This window comes from Oryctolagus cuniculus, chromosome 1 (assembly GCF_051225735.1).
Source record: "Oryctolagus cuniculus isolate XC-2025 breed Fujian yellow rabbit chromosome 1, ASM5122573v1, whole genome shotgun sequence".
Taxonomy (NCBI): Eukaryota; Metazoa; Chordata; class Mammalia; order Lagomorpha; family Leporidae; genus Oryctolagus; species Oryctolagus cuniculus.
In genome coordinates, this window is record NC_142867.1 from 68,353,838 (window position 1) to 68,365,996 (window position 12,159).

The 12,159-nt window shown below is 40.1% G+C and overlaps 1 protein-coding gene and 1 pseudogene across 1 annotated transcript in view; one reads left to right on the forward strand and one right to left on the reverse strand.

Moving 5' to 3' along the window:
- Positions 1-12,159, reverse strand: part of LOC100349807 (glycerophosphodiester phosphodiesterase 6) — a 95,131-nt gene that overhangs the window by 26,664 nt on the left and 56,308 nt on the right. The gene's annotated exons all lie outside the window — the stretch shown is intronic.
- LOC149128454 (non-histone chromosomal protein HMG-14 pseudogene) lies at positions 1,179-1,477 on the forward strand (annotated as a pseudogene).

Here is a 12,159-nt window from a genome sequence, read left to right on the forward strand (position 1 = left end):
TTTTGTAAATAAACACAGAATGGATTTATGAGGCATAGATCTCTGGAGAATGATACATAAGCTAGGTAACTCTCTGGAAACATTAAATGGAAGTACTCCATAACTCAAATGTTTCCCTTCTGTGTGAGATAATTATGAAAATCTTGCTTGGAAGCTTCAAACATTACTCTAGGTTGCAGAGTATATGTCCAATACAGGAAGATATTGGAGATCCAGAAAAATGTCTCTGACTGTTCCTTGCTTTTTCTGAAAATTGCCTGTTGTATCCTTGAAGTTAATAATAAATGTAGACAGTAGGCAAATTCTGTGAGGTGTGTGACCCATCTGAAATCTAATCCTTTGTGTTAGCTCAACAGAAAAGGAGGAAGAAAATGAGTATAAGTTTTGAAACACTATTAATCAACTGGAATTAAGTATACTTATAGAATACTATACCCAATAACTGAAAAGATCAAATAGCTTTCAAATGGACAGGTTTGCCAAGATAAATCATACAGTGGCCACAAAGCAAGTTTTAATGAATTTTAAAAGATTGAAATCATGAGTTATTCTCTCATCACAAAGAATTTAAATCAGAAATTGGTAACTATAGTAGCTGGAAAATCCTCAAATGTTTACAAATTAATAACACACTTCTAAATAATCCATTAAAATGAGAAATAAGGTAAACTTTAAATATTTTAAATTAGATAACAAGGAAACAGTCTATGAAAATCATTTGTGGAATATAACGCAATCTTATACCAGAAAAGAAGATCTAAAGTTGATCCCCACTTAATTTTCTACCTAAAGAAGTAATAAGAGAGTAAATTAAACCTAAAGTAAAAGAATGAAAACTTAAAAAGATCAGAAATCAATGAAACATTAAAATAAAACTGCAATAGAAAAAAAGCTTAAAAAGCTAAAATTTACTGTTTTTAAGTGATTAATACAATTCATAACCCCCAGGGAGACTGACCAAGAAAAGAAGGGAGAATAAAAATTTCTAGTATCAAAATATATTGGCACTAGAGGTGGTAGTTGTACAACATTGTCAATATACTGAATACTACTGAATGGTTTGCTTTAAAAAGGTTAACTCTGGGGAGGACGGCAGCAGCCAGGCAGCCCAGCTTTGCAAAGGCTCTCTGCATGCCGAGGCCTGCAGGCACCCAGCACGTGCCCTCCCCACTGCCAAGATGCCCAAGAGGAAGCTCAGCTCTGCTGAAGGGTCAGTGAAGGAAGAGCCCAAGAAGAGACCAGTGAGGTCATCAGCTAACCCAGCTCCTAAAAAAGTGGAAACAAAGCCCAAGAAAGCAGCCGAGAAGGACAGGTTGTTGGAGAAAGTGCAAGCAGAGGGGAAGACAGGAGCACAGGGAAAACAAGCCGAGGTGGCTAACAAAGAACTAAAGATTTGCCTGCAGAAAACAGAGAAACTAAAACTGAGGAGAGTGCAGCCTCTGATGAAGCAGAAGAGAGAGAAGCCAAGTCTGATTAGTATCATATATCATATCTTCTCAGTGGTCACTGTCTCCCTTCTTAAACAATCCAGAGGGATATTTTTATCAACTATTTTATAAATGTATATATTTTAGTAGCTCTAGACATATTTAAGAAGGAAGGAAGCCCATCTCATCCCATTTTTAAGTGTAAATGACTTTTTGAGAAGTGATATCATTTGCTGGTGTCAACCAGAAAATAGTGGGTTATGGGGCTGGCGCTGTGGAACAAAGGGTTAAAGCCCTGGCCTAAAGCTCCAGCATCCCATATGGGTGCTGGTTCTAGTCCTGGCTGCTCCTCTTCCGATCCAGCTCTCTGCTATGGCCTGGGAAAGCAGTGGAAGATGGCCCAAGTGCTTGTGCCCCTGCACCCACGTGGGAGACCCGGAAGAAGCTCCTGGCTCCTGGCTTCTGATCAGCGCAGCTCTGGCCGTTGCTGCCATCTGGGGAGTGAACCAGCGGATAGAGGACTTCTCTGTCTCTACCTCTCTGTAACTCTTTCAAATAAATAAAATAAATCTTAAAAAAAAAAAAAGGGCTCGGGGGGGAGGCAAGATGGCGGAATAGGAAGTGAGCACACTGATAGTCCGGGGAGAGACAGTTTAATAACAGTGGAGATACTGCAGGTTCAAGGAAGAGTAGTGGAGGAAACAGCAGAAGAAACTCTTCCGGAATGCGTGATTCACAGCGGACCTGCGTGGAGAGCGTGGGAGCCCACAGTTAGGGACACCAGCGGCAGACTCAACACACCAGCGCTGAAACGCGAGGTGAGCCGAACCTCAATAGCCCAAGACACCGGCAGGCAAGCGGAGAGAGGAGACTAGAGGGAACGACCCCCGGGGGGGAGGAAAGTTCACCAGGCTAACTGGAAGAGAGAGAGAGAAAAAAAAGGTGACTGGTACGGACACGGGTTTCTCTCTCTCGGCTCACCTCTCAAGGGCAAGCAAGACAAAGAGCAGGCACCATCTTGGACATACGTCATAAGCAGAGCGACCTCAGGTCTGCACCGGCCCTGAGCCTAGCAGAAAAACCTGACTCTGGGCGGGGCGAATTAACAAGAGATTAGGACCTAGTAAATTTGTGGCGCTACTGAACTGAGACTGTGAAAAAAGAGACGGTGGGGGAGAGAACTCACAGAATTCACGTGAGTACTCTCCAGAGACGCTACAATTCCGTAACATTGGCAAGCCAGTGGGAGACTGAAGGAGAATTTGAGCCCACTCTGAGGGCCGAACAGATTCCCTGTGTGCTCCTTGGGAAAGAGCTTCCGATCTCTGGCTCCTGTGGGTATATCATTTGCCTGCTAACTACCTCCAACTTCGTTCAGCTGTGCAGAATTACTTCCCTTTTGAATCAAAAAAAGAAAGAAAGAGAGAGAAGAGATCTATCACGCCTAACCAGGGAGTGTCACCTTTGGCACACCAAACAGACCTCTCAGGCCACACCCATCTCAAGCCTCTAAGGCTCCATCAAAAACAGACAGTCCACTTAATCTAGAGTCATAGTATAACAAGAAAAAGCACCACAGTGAAGAAACCAAATATCTCCAATATGCCAAATAACAAACGCAAAAACCGAGATAATAGAAACAAGGAAGTCACCATGATGTCCCCAAATGAAAAAGACACCCCAATTCAAGATTATGAAGATGATGACATAGAAGAAATGCAAGAAACAGATCTCAAAAAATTGATAAGAACATTAAGAAGTTCTCAAAAACAAACTCTTGAACTACAAAAATCCTTAATGGACAAGGTAGAAAATCTCTCTCGTGAAAATGAAATATTAAGGAGGAGTGAAAATGAAATATTAAGGAGGAATCAAAATGAAACAAAACAACCAGTACAACAGGAAACTGGGATAGTGACGAGAAATCATAATGAAGTGAAGAATTCAATAGATCAAATGAAAAACACAATAGAGAGCCTTACAAACAGAATGGGTGAAGCAGAAGAGAGAATATCGGACTTAGAAGACAGAGAACAGGAAAGGATACAGTCAGACCAAAGAAAAGAAGAGGAAATTAAATCTAAAACATATTGTCAGGAATCTTCAGGATGCTATTAAAAAAAAACAACATTCGGGTTCTAGGAGTTCCTGAAGGCATGGAGAGGGAGAAAGGATTAGAAGGCCTTTTTAGTGAGATATTAGCAGAAAATTTCCCAGGTTTGGAGAAGGACAGAGAAATCCTAGTACAGGAAGCTCACAGAACCCCTAATAAACCCGACCAAAAGAGATCCTCACCACGACACGTTGTAATTAAACTCTCCACAGTGAAACATAAAGAAAAGATCCTAAAATGTGCAAGAGAGAAACATCAAATTACTCTCAGAGGATCTCCAACCAGACTCACAGCTGACTTCTCAGCAGAAACCCTCCAAGCTAGGAGGGAATGGCGAGATATAGCCCAGGTACTAAGAGAGAACAACTGCCAGCCCAGAATATTATATCCTGCAAAGCTATCATTTGTGAATGAAGGTGAAATAAAGACTTTTCATAGCAAACAGAAATTGAAAGAATTTGTTGCCACTCATCCAGCCCTGCAAAAGATGCTTAAAGATGTGTTACACACAGAAACAAAGAAACACGGTCATCAATATGAAAGAAGGTAAAGGAAGGAAACCTCACAGCAAAAGATCACAGGGAATTCAAAGCATATATTAGAACTTATCTTTGGCAAATGGCAGGGCAAAGTTACCACTTATCATTAGTCACATTGAACGTGAATGGCCTGAACTGTCCAGTTAAAAGACACAGATTGGCTGATTGGGTTAAGGAACAAAACCCATCTATTTGCTGCTTACAAGAAACACATCTTTCCAACAAAGATCCATACAGACTGAAAGTGAAAGGCTGGAAAAAGATATACCATGCCAACAGAAATGAAAAAAGAGCGGGCATAGCCATCTTAATATTGGACAACATAAACTTTACCACAAAAACTGTTAAGAGAGACAAAGAGGGACACTATATAATGATTAAGGGATCAATACAACAGGAAGATATAACAATTATCAATGTATATGCACCTAACTACAGGGCACCGGTTTATCTAAAAGATTTGTTAACGGACTTAAAGGGAGACTTAGACCCCAATACAATAGTACTGGGGGACTTCAATACTCCACTCTCAGAAATAGACAGATCAACAGGACAGAAGATCAACAAGGATACAGTAGATTTAAACGACACTATAGCCCAAATGGATCTAACAGATATATACAGAACTTTCAATCCTACAGCTAAAGATTTTACATTCTTCTCAGCAGTACATGGAACCTTCTATAGGATTGACCACATACTAGGCCATAAAGCAAGTCTCAGCAAATTCAAAAGAATTAGAATCATACCATGCAGCTTCTCAGACCATAAAGGAATGAAGTTGGAAATTAGCAACTCAGGAATCCCTAGAGCATACGCAAACACATGGAGATTGAACAACATGCTCCTGAATGAACAACGGGTCATAGAAGAAATCAAAAGAGAAATCAAAAACTTTCTGGAAGTAAATGAGGATAACAGCACAACATACCAAAACTTATGGGACGCAGCAAAAGCAGTGTTAAGAGGAAAGTTTATATCAATAGGTGCCTACATCAAGAAATTGGAAAGGCACCAAATAGATGAGCTTTCAATTCACCTGAAGGATCTAGAAAACCTACAGCAAACCAGACCCAAATCTAGTAGGAGAAGAGAAATAATTAAAATCAGAGAAGAAATCAACAGGATTGAATCAAGAAAAACATTCCAAAAAATCAGCCAAACGAGGAGCTGGTTTTTTGAAAAAATAAACAAAATTGACACCCCATTGGCCCAACTAACTAAAAAAAGAAAAGACCCAAATCAATAAAATCAGAGATGAAAAAGGAAACATAACAACAGACACCACAGAAATAAAAAGAATCATCAGAAATTACTACAAGGACTTGTATGCCAGCAAACAGGGAAACCTATAAGAAATGGATAGATTCCTGGACACATGCAACCTACCTAAATTGAACCAGGAAGACATCGAAAACCTAAATAGACCCATAACTGAGACAGAAATTGAAACAGTAATAAAGGCCCTCCCAATAAAGAAAAGCCCAGGACCAGATGGATTCACTGCTGAATTCTACCAGACATTTAAAGAAGAACTAACTCCAATTCTTCTCAAACTATTCAGAACAATCGAAAAAGAGGGAGGCCTCCCAAATTCTTTTTATGAAACCAGCATCACCTTAATTCCTAAGCCAGAAAAAGATGCAGCATTGAAAGAGAATTACAGACCAATATCCCTGATGAACATAGATGCAAAAATCCTCAATAAAATTCTCGCCAATAGAATGCAACAACACATCAGAAAGATCATCCACCCAGACCAAGTGGGATTTATCCCTGGTATGCAGGGATGGTTTAATGTGCACAAAACAATCAATGTGATACACCACATTAACAGACTGCAGAAGAAAAAACATATGATTATCTCAATAGACGCCGAGAAAGCATTTGATAAAATACAACACCCGTTCATGATGAAAACTCTAAGCAAACTGGGTTTGGAAGGAACATTCCTCAATACAATCAAAGCAATCTATGAAAAACCCACAGCCAACATCCTATTGAATGGGGAAAAGTTAGAAGCATTTCCACTGAGATCTGGTACCAGACAGGGATGCTCACTCTCACCACTGCTATTCAATATAGTTCTGGAAGTTCTAGCCAGAGCTATTAGGCAAGAAAAAGAAATTAAAGGGATACAAATTGGGAAGGAAGAACTCAAACTATCCCTCTTTGCAGATGATATGATTCTTTATTTAGGGGACCCAAAGAACTCTACTAACAGACTATTGGAACTCATAGAAGAGTTTGGCAAAGTAGCAGGGTATAAAATCAATGCACAAAAATCAACAGCCTTTGTATACACAGACAATGCCATGGCTGAGGAAGAACTTCAAAGATCAATCCCATTCACAATAGCTACAAAAACAATCAAATACCTTGGAATAAACTTAACCAAGGACGTTAAAGATCTCTACGATGAAAATTACAAAACCTTAAAGAAAGAAATAGAAGAGGATACCAAGAAATGGAAAAATCTTCCATGCTCATGGATTGGAAGAATCAATATCATCAAAATGTCCATTCTCCCAAAAGCAATTTATACATTCAATGCAATACCAATCAAGATACCGAAGACCTTCTTCTCAGATCTGGAAAAAATGGTGCTGAAATTTATATGGAGGCACAAGAGACCTCTAATAGCTAAAGCAATCTTGTACAACAAAAACAAAGCCGGAGGCATCACAATACCAGATTTTGGGACATACTACAGGGCAGTTGTAATCAAAACAGCATGATACTGGTACAGAAACAGATGGATAGACCAATGGAACAGAATTGAAACACCAGAAATCAATCCAAACATCTACAGCCAACTTATATTTGATCAAGGATCTAAAACTAATTCCTGGAGCAAGGACAGTCTATTCAATAAATGGTGCTAGGAAAACTGGATTTCCACGTGCAGAAGCATGAAGCAAGACCCCTACCTTATACCTTACACAAAAATCCACTCAACATGGATTAAAGACCTAAATCTACGACCTGACACCATCAAGTTTCTAGAGAACATTGGAGAAACCCTTCAAGATATTGGCACGGGCAAAGAGATTATGGAAAAGACCCGGGAGGCACAGACAGTCAAAGCCAAAATCAACTATTGGGATTGCATCAAATTGAGAAGTTTCTGTATTGCAAAAGAAACAGTCAGGAGAGTGAAGAGACAACCGACAGAATGGGAAAAAATATTTGCAAACTATGCAACAGGTTAATAACCAGGATCTACAAAGAGATCAAGAAACTCCACAAAAACAAAACCAACAACCCACTTAAGAGATTGGCCAAGGACCTCAATAGACATTTTTCAAAAGAGGAAATCCAAAGGGCCAACAGGCACATGAAAAAATGTTCAAGGTCACTAGCAATCAGGGAAATGCAAATCAAAACCACAATGAGGTTTCACCTCACCCCGGTTAGAATGGCTCACATACAGAAATCTACCAACAACAGATGCTGGCGAGGATGTGGGGAAAAGGGGACACTAACCCACTGTTGGTGGGAATGCAAACTGGTCAAGCCACTATGGAAGTCAGTCTGGAGATTCCTCAGAAACCTGAAGATAACCCTACCATTCGACCCAGCCATCCCACTCCTTGGAATTTACCCAAAGGAGTTTAAATTGATAAACAAAAAAGCGGTCTGCACCCTAATGTTTATTGCAGCACAATTCACAATAGCCAAGACCTGGAACCAACCTAAATGCCCATCAACGGTAGACTGGATAAAGAAATTATGGGATATGTATTCTTTAGAGTACTATACCGCAGTAAGAAACAACGAAATCCAGTCATTTGCAACAAAATGGAGGAATCTGGAACACATCATGCTGAGTGAAGTAAGCCAGTCCCAAAGGGACAAATACCATATGTTCTCCCTGATCGGTGACAACTGACTCAACACCGAAAAGGAAACCTCCTGAAGTGAAATGGACACTATGAGAAATGGTGACTTGATCAGCATAGCTCTGACTGCTAATGGACAATGCTAATGGACAACTTAATACATTATCCCTCATAGTATTTTTTTTGTCTGTTCTACTTAATATGACTGGTTTAATTCTGTAATTATCACACAGTTATTCTTAAGTGTTGAAAATTAACCGAAATGTGATCCCTGTTAAACATAAGAGTGGGAATAAGAGAGGGAAGAGATGTATAATTTGGGACATGCTCGGGCTGACTTGCCCCAATTGGTAGAGTTGGAAACATACCAGGGGATTCCAATTCAATCCCATCAAGGTGGCATGTGCCAATGCCATCTCACTACTCCAAGTGATCAATTTCAGTTCACAATTGATCATAATGAAAGGACTAAGAGTCAAAGGGAGCACATAAACAAGTCTAGTATCTGCTAACACCAACTGATAGAATAAATAAAGGGGAGAGTGATCCAACATGGGAAGTGAGATACTCAGCAGACTCATAGAATGGCGGATGTCCTAAATAGCACTCTGGCCTCAGAATCAGCCCTAAAGGCACTCGGATCTGGCTGAAAAGCCCATGAGAGTATTTCAGGCATGGAAAGCAAAGGCACTCTGGCAAAAAGATCTCTGTGAGTGAGATCCCAGTGGAAAGAACAGGTCTTCAAAGAGGGAGGTGCCTTTCTCTGAAGGGAGGAGAGAACCTCCACTTTGACTATGACCGTGTCTAAACAAGATAAGAGTCGGAGAACTCAAGGGGCTTCCATAGCCTTGGAAACTCATAACTGGTGCATAGGGAGATTACTGATGCCATAAACAGGAGTGTCAATTGGTAAAGTCAACAACAGGAGTCACTGTGCACTTACTCCTCATGTAGGATCTCGGTCCTTAACGTGCTGTACACTGAGGCTTAATGCTATAACGAGTACTCAAACAGTATATTTCACTTTGTGTTTCTATGGGGGTGCAAACGACTGAAATCTTTACTTAATGTACACTAAACTGATCTTCTGTAAAAAAAAAAAAAAAAAAGAAATTATCAATTCCCAACTTGACTCTCACTGGGATTAAACATGACAATAGGTCTGATCTGATTTCATCATCATTTAAAAAAAATCATCTATTATTTTTCACTTTATGTTTCTGTGTGGGAGCAAACTGTTGAAATACTTACTTAAGGTATACTAAGCTGATCTTCTGTATATTAAGATAATCGAAAATGAATCTTGATGTGAATGGAAGGGGAGAGGGAGTGGGAAAGGGGAGGGTTGTTGGTGGGAGGGACGGTATGGGGGGGGAAGCCATTGTAACCCATGAGTCGTACTTTGGAAATTTATATTCATTAAATAAAAGATAAAAAAAAAAAAGGAAAAAAAAAAAAAAAGAATACTATACCGCAGTAAGAAACAACAAAATCCAGTCATTTGCAACAAAATGGAGGAATCTGGAACACATCATGCTGAGTGAAATAAGCCAGTCCCAAAGGGACAAATATCATATGTTCTCCCTGATTGGTGACAACTGACTGAACACCAAAAAGGAAACCTGTTGAAGTGAAATTGACACTATGAGAAACGGTGACTTGATCAGTATAGCCCTGACTGTTAATGAACAACTTAATACATTATCCCTCTAAGTAGTTTTTTTTTGTCTGTTCTACTTAATATGACTGGTTTAATTTTGTAATTAATACACAGTTATTCTTAAGTGTTGAAATTTAACTGAAATGTGATCCCTATTAAACATAAGAGTGGGGATAAGAGAGGGAAGAGATGTATAATTTGGGACATGCTCAAGCTGACTTGCCCCAAATGGTAGAGTTAGAAACATACCAGGGGACTCCAATTTAATCCCATCAAGGTGGCATGTACCAATGCCATCTCACTATTCCAAGTGATCAATTTCAGTTCACAATTGATCATAATGAAAGGACTAAGAGTCAAAGGGAGCACATAAACAAGTCTAGTACCTGCTAATACTAACCGATAGAATAAATAAAGGGGAGAGTGATCCAACATGGGAAGCGAGATACTCAGCAGACTCATAGAATGGCGGATGTCCTAAAGAGCACTCTGGCCTCAGAATCAGCCCTAAAGGCATTCCGATCTGGCTGAAAAGCCCATGAGAGTATTTCAGGCATGGAAAGCCAAGACACTCTGGCAAAAAAAAAAAAAAAAAAAAAAAAAAAAAACCTAAATGAAAGATCTCTGCGAGTGAGATCCCAGTGGAAAGAACAGGTCTTCAAAGAAGGAGGTACATTTCTCTGAAGGGAGGAGAGAACCTCCACTTTGACTATGACCTTGTCTAAACAAGATAAGAGTCGGAGAACTCAAGGGGCTTCCATAGCCTTGGAAACTCATGACTGGTGCATAGGGAGATTACTGATGCCATAAACAGGAGTGTCAATTTGTAAAGTCAACAACAGGAGTCACTGTGCACTTACTCCTCATGTAGGATCTCTGTCCTTAATGTGCTGTACATTGAGGCTTAATGCTATAACGAGTACTTAAACAGTATATTTCACTTTGTGTTTCTATGGGGGTGCAAACTGTTGAAATCTTTACTTAATGTATACTAAACTGATCTTCTGTTAAAAAAAAAAAATTAACAATTCCCAACTTGACTCTCGCTGGGATTAAACATGACAATAGGTCTGATCTGATTTCATCATCATTTAAAAAATCATCTATTATTTTTCACTTTATGTTTCTGTGTGGGAGCAAACTGTTGAAATCTTTACTTAATGTATGCTAAACTGATCTTCTGTATAGAAAGAGAATTGAAAATGAATCCTCATGTGAATGGAAGGGGAGAGGGAATGGGAAAGGGGAGGGTTGCGGGTGGGAGGGACGTTATGGGGGGGAAGCCATTGTAATCCATAAGCCGTACTTTGGAAATTTATATTCATTAAATAAAAGTTAAAAAAAAAAGGGCCTGCGCCGCGGCTCACTAGGCTAATCCACCGCCTTGTGGCGCAGGCACACGGGGTTCTAGTCCCAGTCGGGGCGCCGGATTTTGTCTCGGTTGCCCCTCTTCCAGGCCAGCTCTCTGCTGTGGCCTGGGCAGGCAGTGTAGGATGGCCCAAGTCCTTGGGTCCTGCACCCCATGGGAGACCAGGATAAGCACCTGGCTCCTGCCATCAGATCAGCGCGGTGCACCGACCGCAGCGCGCCGGCCACGGCGGCCATTGGCGGGTGAACCAACAGCAAAAGCAAGACCTTTCCCTCTGTCTCTCTCTCTCACTGTCCACTCTGCCTGTCAAAAAAAAAAAAAAAGGAAAATATGTATAAGCTAAAAAAAAAATCTGATAAAGGAAATAAATTCAGTAGAACTGTAGGATACAAAATCCATGTGCAAAAATCCATAATATTTCCATACACTAACAATGAACAATAGAAACAAAATAAAATACAAAGGAACATACTAATCAAGGAGGTGAAATATGTGTACAATGAATACTGTAAAACACTACTGAAAGAACTTAGAATAAGATACAAATACACAGAAAGATATCCCATGTTCATGGATGGGAAAATTTAATACTATTAAAATGTCAACACTACCCAATGTGATCCATAAGGAAAATACAATCCCTATCAAATATCCACCATAATTTTTCACAGAAATAAAAAAACAATCTTTAAATTAATATGGAACCGGGGGGCTGGAGCTGTGGTGTAGTAGGTAAAGCTGCTGCCTTCAATGCCAGCATCCCATATGGGCACCAGTTTGAATCCCAGCTGTTCCACTTCTGATCCAGCTCTCTGCTGTGGACCAAGTCCTTGAGCCCCTGCACTAGTGTGGGACACCTGGAAGAAGCTCCTGTCTCCTGGCTTTGGATCAATGCAACTCTGGCCATTGAGGCCATCTGGGAAGTGAAGCAGCAGATGAAGGACATGTCTGTCTGTCTGTCTCTCTCTCTGCCTCTCCTTCTCTCTCTGTATAACTCTTTCAAATAAATAAATAGATTTTTAAAATAATTAATATGGAACCACAAAAAACTAGCAAGTAGCCAAAGGAATTTACTAGATGAAAAAGTAGGAGAAAAGCTCTATGACATTTCTCTGGGAAATGATTTTTTGAATATGATCTCAAAGGGACAGACAACAAAAATTAAAATACACAATTAGGTGCAGAGGTTAAGCGGCCTCTTGTGATGGC